Source organism: Artemia franciscana, unplaced genomic scaffold (assembly GCF_032884065.1).
Source record: "Artemia franciscana unplaced genomic scaffold, ASM3288406v1 PGA_scaffold_412, whole genome shotgun sequence".
Taxonomy (NCBI): domain Eukaryota; kingdom Metazoa; phylum Arthropoda; class Branchiopoda; order Anostraca; family Artemiidae; genus Artemia; species Artemia franciscana.
Window position 1 is genome coordinate 169,384 of NW_027062680.1, and position 19,246 is coordinate 188,629.

Genomic DNA, 19,246 nt, shown 5'->3' on the forward strand with positions numbered 1-19,246 from the left:
CGAGTCGTAAAAGCATTTCAGGGGGGGGGGAGCTCAAATCCCTTTCCCCTTGATGCTGCTTTGGCTATTATCATTGATCACATAGCCAAGTTATGACCACAACCATTATTGAAGTAAGTGCTTCAAATGTTAAGTATCACCATAGACATGAGAAAAGAGGTTCAATTCCTGTTGTCGCAACGAAAGGAATGGCGGAAAAAGAATTATTTAACAACTTAATTATGTATAAGAAAGGTGATGGGAGTGAGTGTGGTAATTATCGAGGCATTAGTCTCGTCACTGTATGTAGCAAATTAGTTTGGAATATGATATTTTCTAGGCTGAGAGATGCCGTAGACAAAGTTATAAGAGAAGAAAAGTGCGGTTTTAGAAAAGGAAGAGGATGTGCCGACCAAATTTGTACTCTTATTTAATAATTAAGAAGTGCCTGAGTTATCGAACACCTTCGGTCCTCAGTTTTATAAATTATAAGCAAGCGTTCGACTCTGTTGATGGAAGAGCTTTAGCAAAGATCTTATCCTTGTATAGTATCCGCTTGTCATGCAGGTGACCGGGGTTCGATTCCACGTTAGAGAGAATTTTTAAGATATTGACTTTAAATATTACTGTACAAGCCTAAACTACAGTTAATTTGCACATACAAGTTAGTAGAGTCAAGAGTTCGTTCTTGATTATGACTAGCTACCGCTGCAGCCCGAATTACAAACAGGAACAAGCCTACGGCTTTTTATGGCACTGGGTATTTACAAAGTGACATATAGCGATCGCAATTTCTGTCAGTCTGTCGGTCCCAGTTTTGCTAGTTCGGGCACTTACAGATAAGCTAGGAAGATGAAAATTGGCAGGCGCATCAGGGACCAGACCAGATTAAATTAGAAATAGTCTTTCCATAATTCCACCAACTGGGGGAGGGGAGGGACGGTTAATTCGAAAAATTAGAAAAAATCAGCTATTTTTAACTTACGAACGGGTGATCGTATCTTAATGAAATTTGAAATTTCGAAGGATCTCGTGCTTCAAAGCTCTTATTTTAAATCCCGACAAGATCCAGTGACATTGGGGGGAGTTGGAGAGAGAAGCCATAAATCTTAGAAAACGCTTAGAGTATAGAGATTGGGATGCAAACTGGTGGGAAGAATAAGCACAAGTCCTGGATAAGTGATTGAAATAATCCACCAGATCCACTCTATTTGGGGGAGTTGGGGGGGGTCAGTGCTTTGGCAAGTTCAGTGCTTCTGAACGTGCTAGGACGATGAAAAATCGTAGGCGTGTCAGGAACCTTTACAAATTGACTTGATAAAAGTCATTTCCCCGATTAGACCATCTGGGGAGGGGGCTGGAGGGATGCAAAATCTTGAAAATTGAGGTATCTTCATCTTAAATTACGACGAAGACCACACTGCCTTTCCATCACAAATACCAAAAACAAGAAGAACAATAGGGAATTTTTTAAGACAGTGGGAAACAAATTAGAATGAATATTTCGGCCCTATGTCGAAGGGCCGTCCTCAGCAATACAAATAAAAAAAAAAACAACTTACAGGATAAAATCAATAAAACTAAAATGGACAGTTTTTCAAAACAATCCTAGCATCCTTATCTCAGCAACGTTTAACCAGGACTGATAAATAAATTGTTATGAAACGAGGCAATTCATTGAAATGAAAGAAAATGATTTAAAACGGGGCTTTAATGCCAGCCTAGCTTTTTTCGCTGCTGATCTTATAGGTATAATTGTTACAGGTTCTGGGTTAATATCTATTGGTTTTTTATGATATTTCGTAAGGTAATTTTTAATTAAATTTGTGTAAAAAGCATTCAGTGAATAGTCTCCTAAATCCCTATTTAAGGAAATATTATTATTAATCTTAAGTCTGATTTCAATTGCTTCTCGAACTACTTGCTTTATGCCTAGATCATTGCTAATAATGGCGGATTCTTCAAAAAGTATTTTGTGGCTAGGATTTTCGAAAACATGGCTGCTTAAAGCAGAATCAAAAGAAACAGAAGTAATGTTAGAATTCAGAGCTTTGGTGATGTCATCTTTGAGTTGTTGTAGGCGTTTCTCGAAATTCTGGCGGGTTCTCCTTAAATAGAATCTGCCGCAGTCGCATGGTATTTGATAGATACCTCTTTGGCGAGTAACTGGAGTCTTATCTTTACCAGAATTTAGGAGATTTATGATTTTCAAATTATTGGTAAATACAACATACAGATTATTTTGTGTGCATACTTTTTTAAGGTTTCTAGTGATTTTAGGGATATACGGGAGGTAAATTATGTTTTGGAGCTTATCGGATTTTCACATGGTAGATTATTGTTGATTTTATGGGAGTGTCTTTTCACCCTACGGTTAATGTTATTAATAAATAAAAGAGGATATCCATTTCAAAAAGTATGTCCCTGATAAGGTCTAGCTCAGCTGTGATGTAGGAATCAGAACAAATATTCAGGGCACGATCTACGAGAGATATTACGACACCTCTTTTAACTTGTGGGGGGTGGTTTGATTCAAAATGTAAATATCTATTGTTTTGTGTTGGTTTTCTGTAAGTAGTAAAATTGAGTTCATCTAAGTTACGAATAATTAGAACATCTAGGAATGAGATTTTATTTGCAATTTCAATTTCTAAGGTAAACTGTAAATTCCTATCATATGTATTAAGTTGATCTAAAAAAAACCCTAAGTTCATTTTCCCATAGTTCCAAAGTGAAATTACTTCATCCATGTAACGTCCCTAAAGGTATGTTTCAAAAAATATGAATTTGATGCTCAATTTTCAATATGCTCTACATAAATATTCGCCAGTAACCCGGAAAGAGGCGCACCCATGGGTAAGCCATTTATTTGTTGGTAGAAACAATTACGGAATTGGAAATACATTGAATACTTGTTACAAAGTTTAACCAAGGTCAATAAAACGTCGCAATCTAATCCTGTTGCTGAAGCTTCTATTAAGTCATAATTTTCATTTATTTTATTTTCTAATAATTTCTCTTATTCTGCTACATTAATATTTGTCTTTTTTTCAAGTTTGTTAAAAAAGTTTTAAAAACATTATTTAGTTTTAATGCTCACAATTTAATGTAAGTTTTATTTATATATACATATTTTCTCTCTTGTTCTCATATTGTGCTGAAGACGGCCCTTGGATATAGGGCCGAAATATTCACAGAACTGATTTCCACTGTCTTGAAAAGATTTTCCCTATTGTTTCTACTTTGTAGTTGTTTAGAAGGGCCTTGGGTCCAGAGCTCTTATTTTAGATCTCGAACGTATCTGGTGATCGGTGATATTGGGGGGAGTTGGAGGGAAAACGGGAAATCTTGGAAAACACTTAGAGCGGAGATATCGGGATGAAACTTGGTGGGAAGAACAAGTCCTAGATACGTGATTTACATAACCAGATTGAATCTGCTCTCTTCGGAGGAGTTGGGGGGGTCGGTGAAAATTCAGAAAAATAGAAAATTGCGGTACTTTTGACTTACGAAAGGGTGACCGGATCTTAATGAAATTTTATATCTAGAAGAAACTCATATCTCAGAGCTCTTATTTTAAATCCTGACAATATCAGGTGACATTGGGGGGAGTTGGAGGGGGAAACCGGAAATCTTGGAAAACACTGGAGAGAGCGGGATGAAACTTGGTGGGAAGAATAAGCACATGTCGTATATATGTGATTGACGTAACCGGACTGGATACGATCTCTTTGGGATATTTAGGGGGGTCCAGTGCTTTGGCGAGTTCAGTGCTATGACGTGCTATGACGATAAAAATTGGTAGGCGTGTCAGGGACCTGCACAAATTGACTTGATAACAGTCGTTTTCCTCGATTTGACCATCTGGGGGGCTGAAGGGAGAGGAAAAATTAGAAAAATGAGGTGTATTAAACTTACGAATGGGTGATCGGATCTTAATGAATTTTGATATTTAGAAGGACCTCGTGTCTCAGAGCTCTTATTTTAAATCCCGACCGGCATTAAGCCTCTGATTTTCCTTTTAAATCAATTTATTCATTCTTAGAATTTTGCTAGAGCTCATGCCATATGAGCTCTTGGTTCTTCCGACCTCGTCACAAGTGCCATATGAGCTCTTAGGTCTTATTCTTATTTGGAATAGTAACCGACGATCTCCAGAGAACGAGGCATCAAACTAAGCCCAACATGTAACATGCTTTGTTCTTTACTAGGTTTCAGCCATCTCTATAGCTATGATACCGATGAAACTTACTAATCGTCATTTTTAATTAACCATGCCGATTCCTTATATAAATTTTTTAGTGTATTAACGAATTCATTATCATGTCTTATAGGTAACTTATATTTCATAAGTCTCCAATGGTACAATGGTAGGCTACCCACTTGTCATGAGGGGTTTCATTCCTCGTCGGGAAGAACTTTAAATATATTGAATTTTAAAGCAATATCTTTCAGATTTAAAATTTAAAAAAGAAACTCATTTTGGTTACCACCTAGCTAAAATACTGAAAATTATATGAAAGAACCATAGGGTTCGGTTCCTTTGGGCTTCAGTTCGTTCTTTACAATAAAACCTTAGTAAAATATTTAAGTTACAATTGGCTAGAGCTCTTTCTTTATTATAACTTGCTACTATAACTTGACTTTCTACTTGAATTCTTAGCAGGGTGGCTGCAGTATGTCCAGATTGACTCAAAGCGTTCATTAAACTTTCCTATTACCTGTGGAGCTCCACAGGGCTATGTTCTTGGACCACTATTATTCTTAATTTTGCAAATTATTTAAGTCAAACCATGTCTAATATCAAAAAGAATTTCAGTAAATTATTCCATGATCCACAAGAAGTGACAGTACCAATGTTTATTGACGACACGTCGCTGGTTTGTCTTGCAAGAACTGAGAAGGGATTACTTCAATTTAGTAAACAATCGTTAGACAGAGTTTCAACTTGGATGTGCTTAAATAAACTACAAGTTCACCTCCTAAGAGTAGTTTTACTATATTCTCGAGAGCATCTATATATTATCCATGGATTTCTCGATTAAAATACAGTTATGGCGAGATTGAAAGGAAGTCTTGTGTCAAGTTTTTAGGTATTACACTTGATGAAACTTTGTCGTTTAAGAAACATGTTGGGATTATGTCATCAACTTTATCACGGAACATGAGAATCCTTTGAAAGCTCGCACACTTTGTCCCGCATCACATTTTAAGATTGTTGTATTTCTCTATAATACGTCCGTATATTTTATATTGTTCTTTAGCATGGTTAGGGACATTTTCGTCGCTAGTGAATTCAATTCGAGTTCTCCAAAATAATGCGATCCGTTTACTCTACAATAAATCTTAAAGTGAATCTGTGAGATTAAAGTATGGAAGACTAAAAATTTTACCAGCTGCTGGCTTGCGGAATTTTTATCACCAGTAATTTATGTTCATAGTATAATAATAACAATTTACCTTTACCCTTTTCAGGCATGTTTCAGGTTAGGTGTGATTGCCACAATTATAATGCTCGAACAAGCAGGGTGCTGTCTGCTCCAATCGCCATCACCACAATGTCTCCTTTATGTATCGAGAAATAAAATCATGGAGTAGTAATGATAAGAAAATCAATGACATAACAAGGTTTGAAGAATTTAAAAATAAATTTAAGGAAAAAATGTATTCTAATTACGAGTTTCAAGTTATTGTTTGTCATTTTTATTTATATTTTATTTACAAATCTATGGACTAGTAATAGTATGATAATTAATGATATACAAAGATTTGAAAAATTTTGAAATAAAGTCAAGGTAAAAATATATATTATTAAAGAGTCCTAAGCTATTATTCTTCATTTTTTCTTCTCTTGTTGTTTCGAGCGTGTGCTTCTCGAAAGATAAGCGTGTATAGATATTGCAGTCACTTATTACATCATATATGGTTATTGTCTATACGGTTATAACGTCATTCATCAAGCTTGTACGCGGAAATCCAAAGGCGCCAGATGTAGCAATTTGAAATGAACCATTACACAACTCTCTATGATTTTCCAGTGCACAGCTAGCTGAGGAGAAAAGAAAAGAGGAAAAAAAGATGCCATATACGCAGAGAATTGTGACTGTAGCCACTTTTCTTGATTTTCAAGCCAATATGATAACCTTGTTGTTTAATCAAAGAGACAGTAAGTTTACTATGTTGGAGTTTCGGACAAGGCGGAACTAATACTGTATTTCTTGTTTTAATCTGATTCTATTTTTGGGAGTTATGGGTTATATTAGTTTTTACTATAGGGCATGATCGTCTCTTACTAGGTTGCTAGCTACCGCTGCAACCCGGATACCAAATATAGTAAAGTGATTAGTGCTATGTAAGAGAATAAAACTGCTGCGGTCAAGGTAGGCAATTAGGTTAACGGGTGGTTTCGTATTAAATCAGAAGCTAAGCAGTGTTGTGTTCTATCCCCCTTTATATGGATCATTAGTAGTGATCCCTCGCTTGTACTTGTGAGAGCCCTATTCCTGGATCCTGCGAGAGCCCTATCCTCTCATTCCCGTGAGAGCGCTATCCCGTAATTCCATGACAGCCAACAGGTGTTTCTTACGTCATAAATAAAGTTTTCTAAGAGACGCAGGTGTCTGTTACGCAATAGGAAGGGCTTTTCTACGTTGAGGACAACGTAATATTGGATGACTTAATGGATTTATTGGAATTGACACAATATCGCCTGCCGTGCTAGACTTTAGCGGCCAGTGTGGGAAATCCCCGCTTGCAACTGAGAAGGGGATACAAGTTGTAACTGAGAAGGGGAAACAATTTTATATCATTTTCTAAGAAAACATATCTAGAAATTCTCTAAGAAGGACCCTCCAAAAATGCTAGGACCTTATCGCTAAGAAGTGAAAAATGACTTTGTTTGGGTTTATAATATCCTTCTAAAGCACTACTTAGCAAGCAGGTGCACTTAAGATATAACCAAACTCTAGTAATCGATTTTTCCCTCTGCATCTCAGTTGGTGCAGTCATAGGAAACAAGTAATCAATAGCTTAATCATTCTAGTAAGCGGGATTCTGTGCGCGTGGAACTGGTTATTTCGTAAAATCTATTTACTGAAACATAATATTTTAAATAGATTGCTGGTCCAACTGTCTAGGGCAAAGTTCTATTGGACGCAAATGGCCCTTTCGAATCTTAATAGGGACAAAATCATTAGAATATAAAGACTTTTTGAAAAAAATGCCTTGAAAGAAAAAGAAATCCAGAAGAAATATACTCTTAATTATTATCTAATACCGATGTGTAACGTCATTACATAACATCCCACGTGTGCGCTGTCACTACGTAACATTCCACGTGTTCGTTGTCGTTACGTAACACCTATGTAAGAGCGAGTCATATCCCACGTGCACACCATCATTACGTAGCACCAAACATGTGTGCTGCCATAACGTGAGATCTCACGTGCGCCGCCATTACGTAAAAACCTATGTATGCACCGACATTACGTAACACCCATGTGTGCATCATCATTACGTAACACCCGCGTGTTTCTACTCCTCACTTACAAGCGGGAATTTCTTACAAGGGCCCATGAAGTCTAAAACGTCACTCAAGATTGCGTAACTCCTAATAAATCCATTAAGTCACGAAAGATTACGTCATCCTAAACGTAGAAAAACCGTCCCTATTACGTAACAGACACCTCCGTCTCTTAGAGAACATTCCCTATGACGTAACAAACACCTGCTGGCTGTCAAGGAATGACGAGATAGGGCTTTAGATTTAAGCATCCTAGAGGAAAGTGTGAGCAAAATGAATGAACTTCTAGAGGTTTGGCGAGTTCAGGAAACTGGAACAGATTTAAAAATTAAAGTTAAGAAGACAAAGTCACTCAGTCTAATAATAAGTAAAGATGAAAAGGTGATTCTGGGTCACTTGGACAGATTCATTTACCTTGGTAGTATTATTAGTGAAGACGATGGGAGCGGTGACAATGTTAAAAGTAGAATAGCCAAGGATCAGGGTGTTTTTCCACAGTTCAAAAAAGTTCGGAAGAATAGGAAGATAGCCTGCAAACCAAGATTAGAATTTCGGAAGCTACAGTGATGAGAGGGGTCAGATATGGCTCTGAAGCATGGGCGCTCCGTAAAGCGGATTAAGATTTACTAGATGTTGTCCAGAGTAATTGCCTACGGATTGTTCTGGGTAACCGGCTGTCTGACCGTATTTCAAACACTAGGCTGTACGAAAAGTGTGGTTCAATCCCGCTTTCTAGGGCTATAATGAGAGAAAGGTTGAGATGGCTAGGGTACTTTCTGCGGGTGACAGATTGCTGAAGATTGTTCTTTTCGACTACCCGTCTAGGGCTAAACGGAAAACAGGTCGTCCGCGGTTGGGGTGGCAGGATGTCATAAAGAAAGAGCTAAAGGAAATGAGAACTTCCTGGGAGGGCGGATAGAGGGAAGCTTTGAATAGATTGGGTGGATGAGGAGCGTGCGTAACTGCATTGGCCTCAGGCTGCTACGGTGAATTGTTAATAGTTGTAGTAGTAGATAAATTCTTGCTAGTTGCTTGTTTATTCCATTCTTTTATTACAAAAACTCCATTCTAAATATATAGCATTCCTTCCTGTTTAAGACGAAACTTGACATCTAATTCCTGCAGAATCTGACCTTATTCTGAATTCTTATCCGTATCCCTGTTGAAAAAAAAAAAACAGAGAAAGGTTTTCCAATTTCTCTCTTTTATTGAAGACTAGATTCTACGAACCATGAGACCAGATTTTAACCTAGTCTTTAAACTTGAGCCGCGTTAATTTTTGGACTGGGACATTTATCCATGGACGAAAGGAATAAATGTACACTAACTAGGGAGCATATTTTCTTTTATTCAGTACAAAATATTAATCGTTTAGGCGAAGTCAACGGTTGTATAATTTTGGCACAGGGAAGGCTTTTATTTCATGCTCAATGAATTCATATATATTTAAATAAAACTGCAAAAAAAATTCGAGACTGCAAAAACCCTTTTCTGATGTATTTGTACTTGAAAACAGGGAATAGAGCACCAATATCCGTTAGTGTTGGGAGGTCTTAAAATTATTCATCCAAGGCTTCAGAATATGTTCTTGCTGAAAAAAAAGGATAAACTAAATTGCGTATTTTCACGGTGTAAGATTCCCAGAGGGGTTAAGATGTGAAAAATAAAAATTGCCACGAAGTTTACAATATTCTTTAGAATTTCATTAAATTCCGTGCTTTTAACAATTTTGCTCTACTTTCCAGTGGGAGGAGAGGGGGGGGGTGGTTGAAGTACGCAGAGATTTTTCAGAGGGTCTAAGGTTTCAATAGTTTTTTTTACCAGAAACTCATGAATATTTTTCCAAGTTTTTCACTTTATGGTCTTGCACAGGACGAAGACTGATGCCACCTATCCTCTCTTTCTGACACTCCTGACAAAACTGAGGCCCAGGGACCCTTGCGCACAGGTTCCAAGAGAGAGAAAAAAATGGTGATGTCTTCAGTTCTATGGCGCAAGTACGGGAAATTTTTCTGAAAAGGGTATCAAATTTGTTGAAAGAGTAAAAAAAAAAGATAAGATTCTTGGACAAGGATAGGCTCAGAAATCTTACTCATACTAAAAAAAAAAAAAATTGGTGTTGCTTTGATGTCAAAACATAGTCAAATCAAAGGACCAGAATTTATTCTTTCCAAAAAAAGGAGATCAAGTCAAACTGAGTGTTTTTAGCTCCTTTATGATTTCTTCTTCCTTCTGAATTTTTTGTAGTTGATTCAGTTCCAAATTCTTGCCAGCAGCCACTTGCTCTTTGAGTTTCACAATTTGATCTAATTTCTGAAAAAAATTGCATTTTCTCATAAAAACAAGACTATAAAACAGATATGAGATTAAACAATAGCGCATTAAAACAAAATACGGCAAATATATTGCCTATGAATATTCTGCAGCCTTTTTAAGGGGTATCATATTGCACTGTCTATAAATGAAACATTCCCCCAGTTTTTGGCACTTCAGGTTTCACAAGGAAACCTAAAGTTAATAATGTACAAAAATCTCTATTTTCTTTTTGTTATCACTATTTCTTTAGTTATTAACTGTCTGTTATCTAAAGAGCATAAAAATTGGAAATTGGAATTTTACGATGTTAAAAAATAAATGTCGAGTCGACATTTTGACTGACGAATTCAGACGGTTCGAACTGGACTTATTTGGAGTTTCAGAGACTCATATCCCTGGGGTAGGAAGCATGAAATTAGGTGATATAAAATTTGTTTACTCATGCAGGAAAGATGGGGTACAAAGACAGGGAATAGGACTCACGATGAATACGGAATTTTCTAAGTCTTATTTAGGCTGGGAAGGTAGTAATAATACAACACTAATAGCTCATCTAATGACTAAAAAGTTCAAGATATCAGTAACAGTACTATATGCCCCCGTACATGTCAGTTACAAAACAGCAATGGCTACAGACTGTTGCAATTTTGTAGGTATGAAAATCTAGATAATGACAAATACGGTGTTTGGTCATAAAATGGCCCATAACTGAACATGTTGTTCACGTGACGGTAAGAGAGCAAGCCTTCTTGATTCTGTTATTGTAAACCAAAAACTGTCAGGATTAATCCAAGATACTACGGTATATAGGAGTGATGTTATTGACGCTAAAAGGAAAGATCACCGTCTGGTAATGTCTAGGGTTAATTTAAAGTTTAAATTTCGGAAGGTTTAAATACCTCTCGGGAAATTATGATGTTAGTAGCCTCCAGGAAGAGAACTTGAGAGAAACTTTCCAGGAACAGTAGAATACTAAAGTGGAGAGTTTAAAATTTGACATTGTGGAAGATGGATGGAATAATTCTAGAAAAAATTTCATAAAGTTGCTGATGGTGTTTAAGGGAAGAAAGTTAGTACTGTAGCTAAGAATAGCTAAGAAAAGGCTTTATGTTTAATAGAGAAGAGAAGGGGTTTGGGCAAGAATTATCTGAGTGATAGGTCATAGGAAAACAAAACGAATGTAAAGAAAGTGGAGAAAGCATTGAAATATACACTAAGGAGGTGTGTAGTGGAAGCCCTGGATAAAATTGCCTAAGATCTGGAGGATACTGCTAGACAGCATAATAGTAGAATATTGTACTGGCATGTTAATAAATTGAGAGGGAGTAGTCAATCTGGACTTGTCCCGGTTAAATCTAGGAACGGAGCCACAGTAAGTGATAAGGAAAGAGTTAAATTGAGATACGTATTGAGTATGTGCTGAACCGAGATAGAGTTGCAGGAAAGATATAGAGGAAAAAGAAAAAGTTTGTGATACCTTGGATGCTAAGGAAGATTTTGTGAGGAAGAGTTAGCGACTGTACTAAAAGGATTAAAAAATAATAAGGCTTAAGGTGCTAATAGTGTGGTAAATGAGTTTCTTAACTATGGCGGCTGTGAGGTTAGAAATAAGTTACTGGAGATTATGAATATGATTTTTGAATAAGGGGAAGTACCTAGCGATTATAGGAAAGCCTTAATTAAACTACCGCATAAGAAAGGTGATAAGAGTGAGTGTGGTAATTATCGATGCATTAGTTTGGATTAGGTAGCAAATTAATTAGTAACATGATACTTTTTAAACTGAGAGACGCTATAGACAATTTTAAAAGACAAACAGTGCAGTTTTAGAAAAGGTAGAAGATGTGTCGACCGAATTTTCACTCTTATGTTAATAATTGAGAAGTGCCTGAGTAATCAAACACCTTTGGCCCTCAGTTTTATAGATTATGAGCATGCTTTCGACTCTGTTGATAGAAGCCCCTCCCAAGCCCCACCGCACACGTAAGTCGTTACGCGCCATATTAGTTACGCACCATTGTAGTTGTGTCCCTGTGTCCCATCTGTGAATATAGATAGATTTATATATGTGTTTCAAACTACGTAAAAATTGCGAATATACAACATTCTTGGCTTTCCCATTGTCTGTGCATATACAAAGCCGTATGTACTAATAATGACGCCATATGCAAACGCTCTTTTTACAAACAAACGAACATGCATACACACAACTCGTTTTTATATAGATAGATAGATAGATACAATACAAATTAACTATGTAAAACTTGCGAATATACAACATTCTTCGCTGTCCAATTGTCGCTGCATATAAATAGATTGTCAGGTTTACCGACCCTCGAACATGCAACGTACACTTGTCCATGGGAAAAACAATCAGTATTAAGATCTATACCACATTTTTCTAATGATTGACCTTGAGCTTGTTTTGGTGATTGCAAATGCTAATCGAATTGGGAATTACAATCTTTTAAATTGAAAAGGCAGATCCGTTGGAATCATGGGAATGCGAGGAATAAGAACAGCCTCACCCTCAAAAGGCCCTGTCAATATTGTGGCCTCTATTAGGTTTTCCATTGTTTTTTTTTTTTTACGGCAAGTCGCGTGCCATTGCAAAGCTTTGGTGGGTTGATATTTCTTAAAAGTATTATTGGTACGCCTATTCTTAGTTGTAGCACGTGTGGTGGAAACCCTGAAAGATCCACGGAATTTAAAAATTCAGATGGATAATTAACCGCTTCATTTGATTCCAAAACTGTGTCGACTGACTTGTAAAGGACTGCCTGGTCTCGAATCAAAAATGACGACAACAGACTTCATGACGTCAGTCAACACACAAACATGACGTCACCTGACAGACACATCCACAGACAACTTATTTTTATATATATAGATGGTATACCAGTTAGTGATTAGTGCTATGTACCAGAATAACACTGCTGCGGTTAAGGTAGAAAATGAGGTTAGCAGCTGGTTTCGCATTAAATCAGAAGTTGAGCAGGGTGTGTTCTATCCCCCTTTATATTGACCTTTTTGATGGATTTAGTCTTAAGAAGCACAGGAAAGGCAATAGGAAACCACGGAATCATATGGAGAGGCTCTCCTGGACTTAGACTTCACTGATGGTTTAAGCATCCTAGATGTAAGTGTGAGAAAAATGAATGAACTTTTAGATGTTTTGCGAGTTCAGGGTGTTAGATTAGGTGTGAAAATAAATGTTGAGAAGACTGGTTTTGCGAGTTCCGGGTGCTAGAATAGGTTTGAAAATAAATGTTAGAAGACTAAGTTACTAAGGCTAGAAATAAGTGAAGATGAAAAGATAACGCTGGGTAACGAATAACGAAAAGATGGATCAGGTGGACAGCTTCACTTACCTTGGTAGTATTATTAGTAAAGACGGCGGGAGCAGTTAAGATGTCAAAAGTAGAATAGCCAAGGCTCAGGATGTTTTATAACAGTTAGAAAAAAAGTTTGAAAGAATAGGGAGATAAGTCTGCAAACCAAGATTAGAATGTTGGAAGCAACAGTGATGACGGTGGTCAAATAAAATGGCTCTGAAGCATGGGTGCTCGAAAAGCGGATGAAGATTTGCTAGATGTTTTCCAGAGAAATTGCTTACGGATTATTCTAGGTAACCGTCTGACTGACTGTATTTCAAACAATAGGCTATACGAAAAGTGTGGTTCAATCCCGCTTTCTAGGGCTATAATAAGTGAAAGGTTGAGATGGCAAGGGCACGTTCTTCGGATGAAGAATAACAGATTCTCAAATATTGTCCTTTTCGACCAGTAATAGCACTAAAGTTGGAAGATTACCTATTTTACCTTATGTCATATTGCTGGCAATATTTAGTCATATGCTGGCAGTCCCCGTCATATGCATGAATATGCTCAAGATGCTATTGCGTATGTTCGTCTCTATGGTCGTCCAGATTTATTTATTACATTTACATGTAATCAATCTTGGGACGAGATACAGCAGCCTTTACTTCAAGGACAATCGGCGGTTCCTAGACATGACATTACGGCCCGTTTCTTCCGGCAAAAGTTGAAATCACTGATAAACTACATAGTAAAACTTAAAGTGTTTGGGTCAGTGCGATGCTGGATGTACTCAGTGGAATGGCAAAAACGAGGATTGCATCACACACATATACTAATCTGGCAACATGATAAAATTACTTCTAATGAAATTGACGATGTGATTTCCGCTGAAATACCTGATGAAAATGTCGATATGGGCTTATATGGTATTGTGGTAATAAATATGATACATGGACCTTGCGGTGCACTGAATGAAAAATCACCATGCATGGCCGAAGGAAGGTGCACAAAGCAATATCCTCGACTTTTAGTACCCAATACAATTACTGGCAATGATGGTTACCCACAGTATAGAAAAAGATCTACTGAAGACGGTGGTAAAACAGAAATAATAAAGAAGCGTAACGGTACCACCATCGAAGTAGATAACCAGTGGGTTGTTCCATATTCCCCTTTATTATCAAAAACTTTTAATGCACACATAAACGTTGAATATTGTAACTCCGTGAAGGCAATCATATACATATGTAAATACGTCAACAAAGGCAGTGACATGGCAGTTTTTGGCTTGCAGTCCGAAACCAGTGATATCGATGAAATCGTACAATATCAGGCTGGAAGATACATAAGCAGTAATGAAGCGGTTTGGCGAATTCTTTCATTTCCGATACATGAACGAAGTTCAGCTGTTGTTCACTTAGCGGTACATTTACAGAATGGTCAACGTGTTTATTTTTTGGAATCCAACGTGCAACAAAGAGCCCTGCTTCCACCGGATGCAACGTTAACTGCTTTCTTTTCGTTATGCCAAAATGATTCTTTGGCAAAAAAAACTGCTGTATACTGAAGTGCCTTCGTATTATACGTGAAATGCTAAAAATAAATCATTTGAACGTCGAAAACAGGGTAAGTCAGTCGACGGCCAACCTACCATCTTCAAAGATACCACGATAGGAAGACTCTACATCATTCACCCCAATCATTATGAAAACTTCTTTCTACGCCTGCTTTAGGTGAATGTACCCGGTCCGACGTCTTTTGAGTATTTGAGAACTGTAAACGGTACTATACATGACACTTACCGTAGTGCATGCCAAGCTCTGAATTTATTGGAGAACGACCAACACTGGGATAACTGCATCAATGACGCGTGCGAAAACGTCAACTCCAAGTCAAATTTATGCATTGTTTGGAATCATACTAACAACTTCCTCTCCTTCAGCTCCTACAGAGTTATGGGAGAAATATAAATCGAAAATGGCCGAAGATATACTCCATCGAAAACGGTTAGAGACGTCAGATATAACTTCTGATTTTACATCAGATATTTATAACTAGATATTTATAACTACACTTTAGTTATTATTGAATATTTGTGCTTATGTATGGCAAACAAACCTCTTCAGGATTTGGGAATGCCTTCACCTAATCGTACCGCTGCTGTTTCGACATGTGTAGAATTGGATCGTGAACAAAGTTACAACACGAGTGATCTATTATCGTATATACAAAATAATATTTCTAAGTTAACGTCACAGCAAAAAGACATTTATGATACGATAATGCATTGTGTCGATAACAACGTTGGAGAAATCTTCTTTTTGGATGCACCATGTGGTACTGGTAAAACGTTTGTGATAAAACTGATTCTGGCATCAATTCGATCAGAAGATGATATAGCGTTGGCAATTGCGTCGTCCGGAATACCCGCAACGTTGCTACCTGGTGGAAGAACTGCTCAGTCCGCTTTGAAATTGCCTCTGAATTTGCATTCTACAGATACTTCCACGTGCAATATTTCCAAATCATCTGGGATGGGTAAAGTATTGCAGCAATGCAAACTTATTATTTGGGACGAGTGCAAAATGGCACACAAAAACCGCTCGAGGCTCTGGAGCAATCATTGCGACATTTGCGAGGAAATTCGAAACCCTTTGGAAGCACATTGATATTGCTTGCGGGAGATTTCAGGCAAACATTACCTATAATACCTAGATAAACCCCTGCAGACAAAATGAATGCTTGCCTGAAAAATTCTAATTTATGGGCACACGCAAATACATTAAGATTAACTACAAATATACGTGTCTGATTGCAAAACGATGACTCTGGTCAAACATTTTCAGATCAATTGCTGACAATTGGAAACGGAAAGCTCCCAGTAGACTCAATTTCAGGACGTATGCAACTGCCTGCTGAATTCTGTAATTTAGTGACGTCCAAAAATGAATTGGTTGAAAAAGTATTTCCGAATATTCTAACCAATTATAAAAATAATAAATGGCTAAGTGAAGGAGCGATTCAGGTAGCCAAGAATAAAGACGTCCACGAAATCAACAATATTGTTTTGACAAAGATTCGAGACCAGGCAGTCCTTTACAAGTCAGTCGACACAGTTCTGGAACCAAATAAAGCGGTTAATTATCCATCTGAATTTTCAAATTCCCTGGATCTCCTGGGGGTTTCCAAAACAAGTGCTACAACTAAAAATAGGCGTACCAATAATATTGTTACGAAATATCAACCCACCAAAGCTTTGCAATGGCACGCGACTTGCCGTAAAAAAACAATGGAAAGCGTAATAGAGGCAACAATCTTGACAGGGCCTTTTAAGGGTGAGACTGTTCTTATTCCCCGCATTCCCATGATTCCAACGGATCTGCCTTTCAATTTAAAAGATTGCAATTCCCAATTCTATTAGCATTTGCAATCACCATCAACAAAAGCTCAAGGGCAATCATTAGAAAAATGCGGTATAGATCTTAATACTGATTGTTTTTCCCATGGACAATTGTACGTTGCATGTTCGAGGGTCGGTAAACCTGACTATCTATTTATATGCACTGACAATGGGACAGCGAAGAATGTTGTATATTCGCAAGTTTTACGTAGTTAATTTATATTGTATATTTATATCTATCTATCTATCTATATAAAAATAAGTTGTATTTATGCATGTTTGTTTGTTTGTACAAAGAGTGTTTGCATATGACGTCATTATAAGTATATAAGACTTTGTATATGCACAGACAATGGGACAGCCAAGAATGTTGTATATTCGCAAGTTTTACGTAGTTAAAAACATATATATATATATATATATATATATATATATATATATATATATATATATATATATATATATATATATATATATATATATATATATATATATATATTTACAGGTGGGACACAGGGACACAACTACAATGGCGCGTAAATAATATGGCGCGTAACGACATACGCGCGCGGGGGGCTTGCGGGGGGGGGGCGCGAAGCGCCCCCACCAACAAGGTGTTAGTGTATATATCTATATATATAAAAATAAGTTGTCTGTGTGTCTGTGTGTCGAGTGACGTCATGTCATCATGTCGTCATGAAGTTAGTTGCCGTCATGTTTGTTATGAAGATGACGTCATTAAAAGTATTTAAGAAAATCATTCAAAGACAAATTTTTATTTGTAAGAAGATCGTGGACGGAAAAATGTTTAATTGTAAAATGACTGAAGAACCTACAATGGCAACAGCCGAAGATGCTGCTCAAAGAGTCTATGCCAAAAAACTTGCGGCTGATAGAGAAAGTAAGAAAAGAAAGCGTGCCGAGGAATCACAAGAACAGCAAGAAAACAGGCTTGCGGCTAAAGAACGCAAAACCGCGCAGTTAGATGAAAATCCACCTGGACAGCGAGAGTCAAAACATATCAAAACTGAAAATGATAGCGATGATGATTGGGTTTGGGATTTTGACTTGGATACGGTCATCAATGCCTAACAGATTTTAGTTAAAAAAAAAACAAAGGTTCGGCGATATGTATTTCATAGTGACGCTGAAAAATAAAGAAGAAAAAAAAACTGAAAAAAGAAAAAAGGTAAAAAACTAAAAAGAAAAAACACTCAAAGACAAATTACAGACCGGGACAGAGGGAATATAAATGACGACTGGGACACTCAAAGAGAAATTACAGACTGGAATATCGGGACACAAATGACGACCGGGACACAGGGAATATAAATGACGACCAGGACACAGGTATTTAAGAATATCGCTCAAAGACAAATTTTTAATTGTAAGAAGATCGTTGAAAGAGAAATTTCTAATTGTAAAATGACTGAAGAACCTACAATGGCAACACCCGAGGAAGCTGCTCAAAACGAATGTATTCAAGCCAAAGTAGCTGAGTTGGTAAAGCGTTATGTTTCAGGTTCTAGGTCCGAGAGACTCCAGGTTTGAATCTTGGCTTTAGCATTAATACAAAAGAAGAAAAAAACTAAAATGAAAATACTAAAAAAAAACTAAAAAAGCTAAAAAACTAAAAAAAAAGGTAAAAAACTAAAAACTAAAAAGAAAAAAACTAAAAAAACTAAAAAAAGGTAAAAACTACAAAAAAAAATAAAAAGAAAAAAAAAACTAAAACTAATAAAAAACTAAAAAACTGAAAAATAAAGGAGAAAAAGAAGAAAAAAACTGAAAAAATAAAAGAAAAAAACTAAAAAATAAAGGAGAAAAAGAAAACTAAAAACCGAGACTCAGGGAATATAAATGACGACCGGGACACTCAAAGAGAAATTACAGCTTGGGACACTGGGACACAAATAACGACCGGGAGATATAAATGACGACTGGGACACTCAAAGATAAATTACAGACCGGGACACCGGGACACAAATGACGACCGGGACACAGGGAATATAAATGACGACCGAGACACTCAAAGAGAAATTACAAAATGGGACACTGGGACACAAATAACGACCGGGAGATATAAATGACGACCGGGACACTCAAAGATAAATTACAGACCGAGACATTGGGACACAGGGAATATAAATGACGAACGGGACGCTAAAAGAGAAATTTCAGACAGGGACACTGGGACACAAATGACGACCGGGATACTGGGGATATAAATGACGACCGGGACACAGGGAATGTTCGATTAGCAGTCACCATCAACAAAGCTCAAGGGCAATCATTAGAATAATGAGGTATAGATCTGATTGCGGATTGTTTTTCCCATGGACAATTTTATGTTGCATGTTCAAGAGTCGGTAAACCTGACAATCTATTTATATGCACAGACAATGGTACATCGAAGAATGTTGTATATTCGCAAGTTTTACGTAGTTAAAAACATATATATATCTATCACGAAAAGAGAAATTTTTTCTCTTTATCTATATTCACAGGTGGAACACAGGAACACAACTACAATGGCGCGTAACGACTTACACGCGCGGGGGGTCTTGGGGGGCGAAGCGCCCCCACCAACTAGGTGTAGTATATATATATATATATATATATATATATATATATATATATATATATATATATATATATATATATATATATATATATATATATATATATATATATATATATATATATATA